General features: G+C 35.3%; 1 non-coding gene across 1 annotated transcript; it reads left to right on the top strand.

The window, feature by feature from the left end:
• Positions 1 to 13614: 13614 nt before the first annotated feature.
• LOC138383077 (U6 spliceosomal RNA) lies at positions 13615 to 13718 on the top strand. The gene has a single exon (XR_011233530.1). It is a non-coding gene; the product is annotated as a U6 spliceosomal RNA (small nuclear RNA).
• Positions 13719 to 14908: the final 1190 nt, after the last annotated feature.

Genomic DNA, 14908 nt, shown 5'->3' with positions numbered 1-14908 from the left:
GATAAAAAATATTCTCATCTCTATTATGGTTGTAATTGTCTACTTATATGTTGGCCATGGTGTCACAGGCTAGGAACAGGAGATGAATAAAAATCTGTGTTACATTCTTTCCTGCCTTTCTCCCGTGAATAGGTACAGACAGAGTCTGGTTTGGGGTCCATACCCAGTGTGTGCCCAGTGGCTATTAAGCGATTAGACATTGTACATGCCATCTCTGAATGATTTGTGCTTCTACAATAGGGCCTTTTACAACGGAGAAGAGGAGGATTGATACTCTCGACACTGCCTGGGCTGTGTTTGCCTCTTGGGGCAAATAATTTTCCTTGGTGCCAGGAGCAGCTCTGACGTGGCTGCTCTGCCCTTATGTGGCCTGGGGCTTTGAGTTCTGGAACAAGGGCCTTGCCAGGTCTGGGATGAGGCAGGAACACTGCAAGGTGGAGTCAGCGAAGCCGAACTGTCAGGAGAAGAGACGACCACGAATGTGTTTATCTCTAGGTCACCGAAGAGGGAGGAGGATGCCCCTAGGAAATGAGCAAATCATTTTCTGAAGCAATGAGCTTTGGACAAATGCACCAGACAGCATTGTAAGGGGAAGGAGGAGCCTCGGTTCCATCCACATTTAGGAAGGCATGTTATGAGGCTCTACCTGCAAAGTGGAAAAAGGGGCTTTTGTGTTGGGTATTATCTGTAAGTAAGTAAGTGCTTGGGCTCTGTCGAGCTTAGGGGCTACAGAATTATGCACCAGGACTAGAAATTGTGAGTTGATCCTTCATGACCTGATATGTGTAGTGCATTATCTGAGGGAAATAACTTGTTGCTTCATTGAGATTTACCAAGTGGACAAGTTTTCTTTTCACAGTATGGTGTTTTAAGAAACATAAAATTTTGGAAAAGTTCTGTGACTTTTTCTCACCTCCTACAATTGAATAAGTTAGTGAAAACATTCAGTTAGAAATGTTGAGCTGAATGACAACTATGAGATTGGGTTTCTGTTCTCAGGTTATAAGTAGTTTTTCTACCTGAGGCATTAGAAGAAAGCTTCCAAGTGACTAAAGAAAAATACTCAGTTATCATTTTGAAGCAATTCTGACTTCAGAAGTTTACCACCACTGGATCATGACGTTTGGGAATGAGCCACATAAATATGTTCCTAAACTAATAGAATGTTAACAATTTTTAGAGATATATAGATTTCTTTAACTCTTGTAGTGGAACTATTTAACAAAAAGGAAACATTAGAAAAAAATAGATTGTTTTCTAATAAAAGCAGATAAAGTGGGTGCTGCTCAGAAATCAGTTCAATTCAGGTCTTTTGCAACCTCATCAAAAGTCAAATTTTTTTGCACTGAATACTTTTGTGTTATTATTATATTTCTTGCAAGCTGATTTTCTCTCTCTTGTTAGAAAGAGAGACTTACATCCTTAGCAAAAAGTAATGGGAAGGGAACATGTAAGCAAATGTCAAAAGACTCAGATTGTATGATCCATCATGGTGTTTCAGCATAAATTTGGAAATATTGGCTACAAGTAGCTGAAGTCCTAAACCCATGACATGCTTGCTGATTTGAGTTTTCCCTTAGCCAGCTCCATAGCGGGCTTTCGTGTTTACCAGGGACATAAATTCACTATGGCTCTTAAGTAAGGACTATGTTTGAAAGAAGTCACTAGAATGCTGGGATTTTCTCTTAAGATTACACGTACCCCTTCAAGCAAAGCTCCATGCACCTTTCCTTCCCAGGGCTGTGCACACAAAATTTCAGGAAACAGCAGGTCTTAATTAGGCCTCCAGTTTATAGTTTCACCTGAAAAAATACATTTAAAAAAATCATATATATTCGGCTGTCGAAATTTTTCACGTCAATAAATTCTTGCTAATTAATCACATTAACGGTGCTCCTTAAAAGTTGAAACAGCATCAGAAAACAAACCAAATTCCCCATAAATATCCAACATAAAGGCCTATTCACTGATGCGTTTTCAGTTTCTAAGAATTTTACAAGTGTTTTTTTCTCCTTGACAGGACACACACACGCACATACACACTATGTCACTATCTGTTGCTGTCATTATCTGCAGAGGAAAACAATTCTGGTGACAAATTTTAATACTTCAGACTGATGGCATTATGTGGGTACTTTGCTGCTTGGTGCCCATGCGTGTGACAGTTTTAAGAGATTAGAGCCTGGAAACCCTAACAGCAACATGTCACCTCATCCCAGAGCATCCCCAAAATGAGAGAATTAACCATGTAGGGTGAAAAGAAGCTAAACTGGGAAAGCAGAAACTACCGGGACAAGTAGACTTACTCCTGTTTGTCCCCCATTGCATTCTTCAAAAGGACCATAATCTTGATATAAACTTGCCCCATTAATATTCTATTTGATTCTTTGGTCTGCGGTGGCACATGCTGTACAAAAGCAGGATTGCTTAAATCCCCTTCAGAAACCTAAATAAATAGATTTAAAATCTCACTTCCTTCTGTGGTATATTTCCTGAGAATAGTGCTACTGCTGTTCATTAAGAAAATAACCTTTCAAACTCGTAAACCTTAGTTGCCCAAATTTCTTGGGTGTATGTTTATCAAGATGTTGTATTGAGTGTGCTTGGTCCAATTTTACATCTTATTTGTTACTGCTCTGTGTGTAGCAGTTAGCTACTTCTCCAATAGGATTTCTGAATGTGATAGATCTTTCAAAAAGAGAAAGGATCAGTTACTACTTTTGGTAAATAATTAATTTTAAATCAATGAAATTGGAGAATTTCACTATTGGATGAATAGATTTTAATTACTGTTAAAACTTTCATGCATTATTATTTGTATCTATCTTTAGGGGAAAATGTCTATAAGAATTTTTTTGCTGTAATTCCTCCTCCACAACCAAAAATAGTTGATCATGGTAATTGTAACAAAATGGTAAATATTTGCATATCTAAAAAATATCTAAACACAGAAAAGGTAGAGTAAAAAATATGCTATTATAATCTTATGGAACCACCATCGTATATGTGGTCCATTATTGACCAAAATGTCACTATGCGATGCATAATTGTTCTTCCCTTTATTGGTCAGCAGGTTTGCCACTCCATTATTCACTACATGGAAAGAAGTAGGAATTAAGGAAAACATTAAGTAAAGAAATTCATCGCAGTTCCAGGAGGGGGGACAAGAGTTGAGAGAGGGGAACAGAGACAAAGAGAAGCAGCAAGCATCCCATCTTCTCATTAAAATTCAAGGTGAGGAATAGAGGTAAAATAAAAAAGATAGGTTAGCTATAAAGCCAAAAACAGATTTCATGTGGACTTGTGTCTCATTTCCAGTTCGGGATTCTGGATGGAGATGCCCTGGCAAAGCACCCTTTGTTGACAAGGAGCAGCCACAGTTAGACATGGTGACCTGGCATAAGAGAGAGAGAGAGAGAGAGAGAGAGAGAAGAGAGGGAAAAAAAGGGGCTTCTTTCCCTCTCCTTCATTCCCCTCGCACCTGGTGGCAACACTGGAGAGGTTCAGAATTTCCCATATGTTCTCAGTGATAACCGAGGTTTGAGGGCCACCGGGCCTGGAATGGGCTGCAGAAGTGAGGGGAGAAGGGAACCCTTATCAGAGCCTCAGCCAGGGTTCACATGGAGTCCAAGGCTGAGACTGAGACCATCTGAAGGGCAGAAAGAAATGAGATGAGACTGAAGCTCGGGGAATGAACTGCCGGACCACGGCTGGACTGAGAAGAAAGTAGCATGCCATCAGCCACGCTATGGAACTTCACGAGCAGGTACAGAGAGGATAGAGAACAACATGGAGACAGGTAAAATGAGTTTACCTCAGCCAAGGGCCACTGGGAGCCAGAGAGGAGCGTGGGATCCTGCCATAATACCTTAAGGACATGTGAGCATTTCCTTGTCCTCACAGGTTATCTGGGAAATCCGTGACTCTAGTAAGAGAGCCTGATAAGGAGTTTCAACTTTACCTTGACTGACTCTTCACCAAAAATGCTCAGAATCAACTTAAAAGGAGATGTTTTAAACTGAAAGAGATTGAGCCACTCTGTATTGGCAGGTTGAGGTCTTCTCCCACCCCAAATTTCATTACCTTGGGGGCTTAGAACAAGATGAAGATCTGAAGTGGATCATATGCATATTTTTTGCACATCTGTATTGTAATGTTTATGACATAGATGTGTCTCCTTTTATGATAATATTAATATAACAATAGCTCACCTTTTATGATGTTTCCTAGCTTTTCAGGCACTCTCCCATCCATCATTTTATTATTTTATTTTGTTTGAGTAGGTGTAAGAGGTTGGCAGGGAAAGCATCATTGCCTGCATTTTACAGGAGAGAAATCTGAAGCTTAGTGAGGTTGGCTTGTACCTCTTCATCTACAAAAAAGAGATAATCATGCTTAGTCAGCCAATGTCTCATGTTTTTGTGAGGATCAAATAGAAATGGAAAACTCCTGGGGACATCTGATTTACTGTGACCCTAAGAACATCTAAAAGCAGATGAAGCAAGATGATACTGTCATCAAAACGACTAGGATACAAACAATGCTGTCAGATTGCAGATAAGTGTCTCACTTAGCAAGAGTATTCCTATGAACATTTCAGTAAATCCAATTCAGACATGCAATGCAATGGCGAAACTCCTGTTAAATGAAATACTGGAGTACTGCAACTGGGTTCAAGGAATAGATCTCTTTTTGTGATGTCATAAAAAGGGCACTGATTTGGAACAATCTATTTTTTTTAATCCTCAGCACTTAATGGAGCATTGTTTGATAGGAGATATTAAATACATTTTTTCTGGAAGTTCAAATTTATCATATTTTTTCAGCTTTCTTAAATCTATGAAAGATATGATAGTTGTACACTTCTTAAAGAATACAATTTAATTTATACTGACAATTTCTGTAGAATAATAGAAATGTGGTGCAAATTAATCTTAAGATTTGGATCATTGGCAGAAGGTAAAGATCACCTCTGAGCACTTCTCTCTTAGCCTAAGCTTCTCATGGCATAAGGAACGAAGCAGCCTCCTCCCCTTGGCCAGTGTGGCCCTACGAGGTCTAGTCCCTGCTGGCTTCTTCACATCACTTTCACATAACTTTCCCTTTGCTTTCTTCATGCTAGTCGAGGGCCCTTCTTTCAGTTCCTCATTTTCCTGAGTGAGGTTTTTGCATATGCTCTTCTCTCTGCAAAAAACTCTTCCCTCCCGGAAACTTTTTGCTTCTTTTTATGCCTTGGGGCCCTGGATCAATGGCCCCCTTCTCAGGAAGCATTCTTTGATTATTTCATTTAAACACTGCCCCATATTTTTCTCTATTTTAGCACACTCTTCCTTATATCTTATTTCATGTTTTATAATTATTTGTTTGATGGGTAATTATTGTCATCATCTCACTAACAATAGGAAGGCTGACACCTTGTTTCACTCATGACTGCACAACTAGTCACTCCCTGGAACATAGTTAATAACTGTTAAATGAATAGATAAACGAATGAATAAACCAGGTGTGTGAAGTCCTTAGCCAAGTGTATGCCACATGACAAATGCTTAATAAAAAGTATTTTTATTACCATATTATTGATGGCCTCCAATCATTATTGCTCTATGTGTACATAAATTTAGGGGTAAAATATAAAGAGTGGTGAGAGGTTTTGGCATTTTCTACATGATTATCTTATCTATATTCTTAGGCTGATTCAAATTATTCATAATTTAAATTGTAAATCCCAAAAAAGAAATGCAAATGAACAGTAAATGTATGAAAATATATTCAAACCAACTGGATATTAAATAAATGGATATAGAAACAACAATGAGATATCATTTTTCAACTGTAAGATTGGCAAAGATAGAAAAAGAGGTAATACTATTCTGTGTTGGTAAGTATATGGAAAAATAGACCCTCTTATACATTTTTTTCCTGAAGGGCAATGAAACAATACGTAGCAAAGTTTAAAATGTGCATATCTGTTGTCCTAGCATTTCAATCCCAAAAAATTATGTTATGAAAAAAATAGACAAGATAAAAAATTTTATATATGAATGTTTAATCCAGGATATTTTACAATATAAAAAATTTGGAACTTACTCTCTTATAAGTACTTCATTATAATGCAGAAAATTTGGCAATAACTCTATTACAAATAATGCCGAATTTATAACTGGTGGTGAGTGTAAACTGGCACAACAAGCTTGGAAAACCATTTGGCATTATTTTTACAGTTGAGCATGAACATGTCCTATATCCTAGAAATTCCAGACTTTAGGTGTATGGACCTTAGAGAACCTTGCACATGAGCCCAAAAAGACATATACAAGAATGTTCTGTCTATGTTCAGTAAACTGTTTGATATGCATGAATTTCAGCATTGTTTAAGGTATTTTAAAATTTCCATTATATATTTTTTCTTGGATCCATGCGTTATTAGAGAACACGATTTGAATAATATCTATTCTTAGATTATTGTTGACATGTGCTTTATGGCCTGGCACATGGTCAATTTTTATAAACATTCTATGCATTCTAGATAAGAATGTTTATTCTAATTTCTTGGGTACAGAGTTCCATATACATCTATTAGATCAAGTTTATCATATTGTTCAAATATTTTAAATATGTATTACTTAGAAATTCATTTAGCTATGAGTAAGTTTTTTCCTTCTCCCTGTGACGAAAAATCTCTCTCTCTCTCTCTCTCTCTTTCTCTGTAACTAATCATTTCAATAGTTAATGTCCTAATAGAGAGGATCTAATTCAGTTTTCGATGGCTTTTGTAAGATCTCTCAAGTTGGTTTTATTGGGCTTGTGTTTTGTAATTGTGAGTTGTGAGTTCATCTTTCTCTGGACTCTATATCCGGCAATTACATGAGGCCTAGGTAGAGAGCATATGTTTGTTTGTTTGTTTCTTTCTTTCTCTCTCTTTCTCTCTTTCTTTCTTTCCTTTCTTTTCTTTCTCTTTCTTTCCTTTTGCTGGGCACCACTTAAATTTGGCTACAATTTTAAATTTATTTTTCAGCTCAGGATTTCTTAGACCATGTAAATTGTATAAATGTGAATCTCACACCTGTAAACAAGCTGACTTTGGTTACAAATTCTTAGAGGAGATCTTTTTACTCACAATGTTTTTAGCTGGAACCAAGATTCAACCTTCTAACTGTAAAACATCATTGCTTTCTAGTGGACTTTTCAAATCCACATTTTTGCTGATGATGTAGCTCTCCAGATTCTGAATTTATTCAGAGAGGCTCTTAGTTTCAACTTCTATATTTCATAGGCCCCAGGCCATGTCCTCAGTCTCCAGTACTTCACTTTATCTTGAAACCTAAACCTCTAAAGTTCAAATATTTACAAAAACTAATATTCACTGTACCATTGGTCTCAGTTTACCACTCTGGTTCCTATCTGCTTCCCAGCCTGGAGCCTATTAGTATTTTGTATATTATTTTTTCAGATTTGTTATGTATATTAAAGGATCTTTGCTAACACACTTGCTCCATAGGGTTGGTGTGACATTAAATGAGATAATTTATATACAGCATTTAGTTCATTGCCTGAAATATATGCCAATCTAGAGGTTTGGGTTTTAAAAATACTGGACTGACAGAAGAAAAAAGCATTTGGCATATACTATTAGTGACAAGAAATTGTCTAACGTTTCTATTTTGTTTCCTCAAAAAATCATCTTACACTATCCTGCAGATGAGTGCACAATAAACATTCAATTAGATGAGAAGAATATTTCTCTGATTTGTCTGTATATGCAGGACTTTATACAGAAGTAGCTGTAAATAGGTATGTAGAAATATCAGGTTAAGAGTTTCATTTCCTGATAGCCCGTGGACTTTGGAAACCTATAGAGGAAAAGACTTTCACAAACAATAGGAATATTTCTTTGCCCCTTCTCTTTTCAATCTAATTTTCTTTCCATTGAAAACAGCTGTGCTTTTCTCACTCTGACAATTCAGAAATCAGGGTAACTCGTTCTTCATAAATGCTTTAGAATATGCTGGCAGAAGCTGCTTCTGACAGTAGGCTGCTAAATGTTCAATAGTGCTTGATTATACAGAAGGTTAAAAAGACCACTGTGATTATTTCCTTCTCTGTAAAACTGTCCCTTGTTTTATTACAAAACTGCTAATTCTTCCAGAAACCAGAGATTATCTAAATAAGCTAGAGCAGAAGCAGTGTTATGTAACAAGGGCAAGTTCTTTTCTTTTTTTTTTTTCCCCTGGGGGATGGGTGACATTTTTTTTTTTTTTTTAAAAAACAGCTTTATTAAGATATAAATCTCATACTATGCAATTCATGCATTTAAAATGTATAATACAGTGGTTTTTAGGATAGTCACAGATACATGCCATCGCCATCACCACAGTAAATTTGTAGAACATTTTCATCACCTCAAAAAGAAACCCCATGCTTTTTAATAATTACCTCTGCTATGATTGAAATGTGTCCCTTCCAAAATTCAGGTGTTGCCAATGTTATAGTATTAAGAAGTGGGGCCTTTAAGAGGTGATTAGGCCATGAGGGCTTCTCCCTCATGAATGGGATTAAATGCCATTATAAAAGAGCTTGACAGAAGGAGTTGGTCGCTTTTTGCCCTTCTGCCTTCTGCCAGGAAGAACACAGCCTTCTTCCCCTCCAGAGGATGCAGCATTCAAGGCGCCATCTTGGAAACAGAGACTGGACCCTCACCAGACCCTCACGTACTGGTACCTTGATCTTGGACTTTCCATCCTCCAGAACAATGAGAAATAAATTTCAGTTCTTTATAAATTTCCCAGTCTCAGGCATTTTGTTACAGCAGCACATACAGACACATGTTTTCATTTCTCTTGAGTATATGCCTAGGAGTAGAATTGCTGGGTCTTATCGCAACTCTATGTTTAATCATTTGAGGAACTTCTACACTATTTTCCAAAGTTATGGCACCATTTCACATTCCCTCCAGCAGTATACTAGGATTCTGATTTCCCCATGTCCTTGTTAATACTTGTTATCATCAGACTTTTTGATTCTAACTATCCTACTGGATGTGAAGTGGTATCTCATTGTGGTTTTGATTTGCATTTTCCTGATAACTAAAGATGCTGAGTACCTTTCCATGTGCTCATTGGCCAGTTACAGATCTTAGTTAGAGAAATGTCTATTCAAATATTGTAACCATTTTTTAAATGGGGAAAGGCAGGTTTTTTCCAATGTTTTCTAATGTATTTTTTAATAAAACCTAACAACATGTATGTCATATTTAATAATATACTTAGGAAACTTCCTTGATTAAGAAGAAGAAAAGTACCTGAAATTGGAACTCCTTTGCAAAACCCAGGTCATTACCTAGATCATTCAACAAAAAGAACTTCAAATAATAAAGATTATACATTGCCGGTCACCATTGTCCTAGATTTTGGTGTTCTCTGAGGTCTTCTACACTAGGACTTGAATCTGCATGATTCAATAATACCATTTATTAAAATATTCTGTTTGACTGCCATGTTTTTTTCTTGCAAGTTGTTGCTCTCATCGTGGGATATCTTCTCAGGTTTTCACTTATCTACTCCCCTGTCAGCCCTTTAAGAATAATTCAGAGTTAATGAGAAAGGTGTTTTAATTTTTTTTCAAACAGTATTCACCGCCTCTTATTTTACTATTGACAGAAGCCTACTGATCTATAATAACTAGAGGTCACCGATGTTTGACACTGAGTCTCTGTCACTCTAACCCGCCAGTGGAATGCTGCAAGCCTTCTCATTCCCTGTTGATCTTACCCATTTCATGTCTATGTGAATGGTAACCATAATTCTTGGAATTTCTAGCAGGGTTTCAATTTCAAGAAGTTGATCATTTCTTACATGTATAAATAAATAAGACTTAATTTCCATAGTGTTTTAAAACCTTCATATGAATAAAGTCACATATCTTTTTTTTTTCTGACCTGGTGTCTTGATTGGTGTTTCAGAAGATGTGAGCCAGCTTAAGAAGAACACTAAAATTCCCAAAGCAAAGTTGCATCATCTGGGGACCCTCAGGAAATTAACTGCTGACCTCCTCCTTCAAACTAATGTTCTATACAAATTAGTTTAATACTTACTTTAAGTCTACAGAGAAACAGGTTTTCAATTAGTGAAAATTATATACAATAGGGGATTTTCCCCAGATATTCTGGAATACATGTAAAATGCTATATGATAGAGATTGATTGGAACATCAGTTAAAATGTCAAAATTTATAAACAACTAAAATGTCCATCAAGGGGACTTTATATGTTAATTATTGTTCAACCACACAATGTAATATCATGTGAGCCATTTAAAAATATGAAATTCTGTATTAATGGTATGGAAAGGTTTCCACAGTGTTTTGAGGGAAAAATATAGAAAATGCAGAACAGCATATATAGCATGTTGCCATATATGGGGAAAGATATTTCAGTGGATAATTTTAGAAATGCATGGAATATCTCTTGAAGTTTATGAAAACTGGTTGTCTTTGCAGAGTGGGATGGTAGCTGAGGTATGGAGAAAATGGGAGACTTCTCACTGTACATCATATAGTGTATTTCCATCTTATATCATATACATTAATTCTATTTAATAATTCACAAATCTTATAAATAAATAGAGCAAAGTAAGGAATTTATCACATATTTTGTTACATGCTATTTCCCACATCATACAACTTGTTGGGAGGTACTCTTAAAATTTAGGTAATCATAAATAACTCCTTCCTAGTAAAATGGACTTGACTTCCATGATTAGTTTTCAGAAATTCTGCTGAGACTGCTGACTTCATACAACTATATACCAGCAGACTTCGAGAATATGGTGGTGCTCTTGATTGAGAGCATATCTGTGAGGACTGTTTATTTTTTTAATCTATTTCCATTCAAGGTACTTTCTATTTCTATGGTGATTTAGGAAGTTGAATGAGGAAACCTAAATTAACTGGCACCATATTTCTGATTTATTCCAGTAAGGTTTTATTGACATTTCAGACTGGAGCTCTGGGAGCCTGCCCGTCTAAGTTGCTTCTTAATCCTACTGTGGTTTCACACCAATGTAAGAGTTTTGCTAATGTTATAGTACTTAAAACTAAGTAAAAATAAAATGAGAGTCTAAAATCTTGTTTCAATTTCATCCCAGACAGAAATTGGAACATTTGGGACCCCTTAATGAGGGGACCAACTGTTTTTAAATCCATTGACTATTTAAAATATCTTCTTAAAGATGGCATTTAAATGAAAAAAAGAAAAGAACTCAAGGAGCAATAAGAGATGTTAAGAGAATTTATAAAAGGAAAGATGTAGGGTTGATTCTTCAAACCTTCATAGTTTCGGTTTAGTGATATTATGCTACCTTTCCAATTTAATTTTATTTTAGTTTAATGATGTCTGTTGTAAGTATTGGTTATGATAATATTAAAAAATTATCTTACTATAGAAAAAAACTTCTTTAGCTGTTATGATCAGAAATTCTTCCATTAAGTTTTAAATAGATTCTTTCTCCTTTTCTTTTTGTGTACTTACTGGTGTGTGTGTGGGGGGTGTGTGTGTGTGTAGGTGTCCTCAGGGTAAACATAGCACTTTTGGCTTAGTTACAAATGAAATCTGATTTTTTCCAAGTTATCCAAATAGTTTGTGTATGAATTACCTAAGAAATATTTATTAAAAAGATTTGCATTTACTTGAGAATGTCTTTGTATAGCATTCTTTTCCCAGAAAAGGAATCCAAATTACTGAAATACTTCTAAAATTTTGCACACTAAAGTTTAATTGGGGAAAAAGATGCCAATTCCATGTTATTTAATGTTTTAGCTGAGAATTTTTTTCAATAGTATAAACTAATCTTATACTCTGAAAGCTGTAATATGATCCATGTTGTTTAAAAAATCTCGTCCTATAGTTCACCTGTGGAAAGTATGAGAGGGAAGAGAGTAACTTCAAGTGGATAAACCCAATAAGCAATACCTCAGCCAGGTGACCAAAGTTAACATTAATAGTGATAAGTAATGCTGATAGTATGTGCACTTGATACAATGTGTTAAAAATGACACTTTACATCTGTGGTCTTCCTCCTCAAAACACATAGCCCTAGTTTAATCATGAGAAACATATCAGACAAATATCAGTTGAACAAAGTTCTATAAAATACCTGACTGATACTCCTCAAAAGTGTCAAGAGCACTGAAACCAAAAAATATGTGCAAAACTGTCCCAGCAAAACGAATATTAAAGACACGTAGCAACTACAGTTGACCCTTGCACATCATGGCTTTGAACTGCACGGGTCCACATATACATGGATTTTCTTCCACTTCTGCTATCCCTGAGATAGAGGTGGCAAGACCAACCCTTCCTCTTCATCCTCCTCTTTGGCCTACTCAATGTGAAGATGACAACAATGAAGACCTTTCTGACGATCCACTTCCACTTAATGAATAGTAAATATATTTACTCTTCCTCATGAATTTCTTAATAATGTTTTGTTTCCTCTCATTTACTTTATTGTAAGAATACAGTATTTAATACATACAGCATACAAAATGTATTAATCGACTGTTTATGTTATTGGTAAGGCTTCCAGTCAACAGCAGGCTATTGGTAAAGTTCTGAGGGAGTCAAAAGTTATACTTAAAGTTTCAACTGTGTGAGAGGTTGGCATCCCCTACCTTCATGTTTCAGGGGTCAACTGTAAATATAATGAAATATTATGAATAGGATCCTGAAACAGAAAAAAGACATTATGTTTCCTTAACTAAGAAAATCTAAATAAAATGTGTATTTTATTTAATAATAATGGATCAATATTGGTTCATTAGTTACTGTGTATGTTATACTAATGTAAGATGTTAGTAGGGAAAACAGTATAGAGTGTATGGGAATTATCTGTACTATCTTCTCAATATTTTCAATACTAGAACTATTCTAAAAAAGTGTTTTAAAAAAATAGTTCATACATTTTTTTAAAAAATCATATATTTTTTTACATCCAGCTGGAGAAAATGAGCACTACCACCAGACTCTGTTGACATTAGTTTAACACATGGTATAGCAAAGGGCATTTAATATTACTGTTTTTAAGTTGAAATAAATATGACAGGAAAAAATTAATAACACGCATGTTCATAGACTTCTTTCCTTTTTCTCCATACTCTCTACTCCATGGAAGAGCAAAGAAAGGATAAAAGTTTGTGCAGGTAGATTCTCACTACAGAAGAAGTCAGAGCTGGAGGGGAACAGGGATCTTCAAGACCTGTTCATGGTGAGGATGTTGTTTGTGGGCATGTGCACATGTGTATGTGTGTGTGTTAAGGGTGTTGGGTGGGTCCAGTTAGAAGGTGTTCTGTGGCTAAAAGCAGCATAGAGAAGACTCAGAAATCAGAACAGTAAGGAGGAGACATGGAACTCTTAAGGTGAAGGAGAGTGAGTGGTTCCCAGGAATTTCAGAGACCTGAAGAAATGAAAAACTTAAAATTAACTTACCACCTACCCACTTAAATGATTGAAAGAGAGATAAGAGTAAATATTGGAATACTGTTGGGCTGGTTGGGCTGTTCTTTAAATGCAATTCACTCTGGCACAGGAAGATGTGGGTTTATGCATTTATAAGCATTATAGTGCTCACTTTAACAGCACATACACTGAAATTGGAATGATAGAGAGATTAGCTTGGCCCCTATGCAAGGATGACAGGTAAATGAATGAAGTGTTCCATATAAAATAATAAGCATTGTAATTATATTATATATATTTACATCCATATATATTTCTGTTTTAAATGTCATTTAAAAAATAGGAAATAATTTCCCACAATATGGAAGGCAACAATATCATATCAGAAAATAAAATACCACAAATATTAATAGTTAAATTGTATTCCCAAATGTAAATAAAAATATAACAGTTGCAAAATATATCAGAATAGTAAGATAATATGAGCTTCTTTAAAAAAATACATTTAAGTGTTATATCCATTATTATTTTCTTGTAGACTTTTTTTTAATAATCAGGATAATTTGTTTTTTTTCTAATTCCTTTACATATGGTATCAGTATACTAGATATTAAATTCAAAAAATTCAAAGATCTACCTGTAACTCTGATTGAGTGTTCTTTCTGATAAAAGAATCACAGCACATATGATTTTGAACTCTTGCATTAAATGCATAATTATTATTTAAAAATAACATTCTAACTGTCAGTTTAATATATACATACCTTTTTTGCTCATTAATAATCCCAATTTTTCTAGGAATAATAAAGCAAAATTTATCTTATTTCTGTTAAATTTTAAAGTGACTTCATTGTAGCTATTAATTCATAAAAAGCACATGCAATTATGAACACAAGGAAAAATGTGAGAAAACAATTTGAAATACTCCTAACAGATGGTTAACTAATTACTGAGCTATTCTGTTGTTAAAATATGAATTATAAATCAAATGTTGGTAAGTAGTATAATATATGGCATACAAAGTTTATTCATAAGTGCTCACCATTTAAACCCAGTGCTATCTTTTTTGGATGCCACTCTATACCACATAAAACACTAAGAGGGACAGAGAAAATACAGCAGAAATGACATCTCCTTTTAAATAACTTCCTGTTAGGAGATGGGTCACATACAGAACCAACTGCAATATGTAGTGAGGATGATGTACGATATCAGAAGTGGAATAAATTAGTTTTCTCTAATACAGATAAGCTGTGTTTGAGTTAGACCTAATCATAAGTAGGCTTTAAACTGGTAGCTTTGGAAAAGTAGGGTTTTCCAGCCAGTCTTAACAACACGAGCAATGCTGCAAGGAAAGAAAACTGTGGCAAATGTGGCAAAGAATTAAACTTGACTAAAGTGCGACACAGGAAAGATATGAGCATGTAATGAAAGAGATAAACAAGTCACTGAATCCAT

The sequence above is a fragment of the Eulemur rufifrons genome, chromosome 4 (assembly GCF_041146395.1).
Source record: "Eulemur rufifrons isolate Redbay chromosome 4, OSU_ERuf_1, whole genome shotgun sequence".
Taxonomy (NCBI): Eukaryota; Metazoa; Chordata; class Mammalia; order Primates; family Lemuridae; genus Eulemur; species Eulemur rufifrons.
Note: the sequence above shows the minus strand (reverse complement) of the source record. Positions and strands in the feature narration are given on the sequence as shown.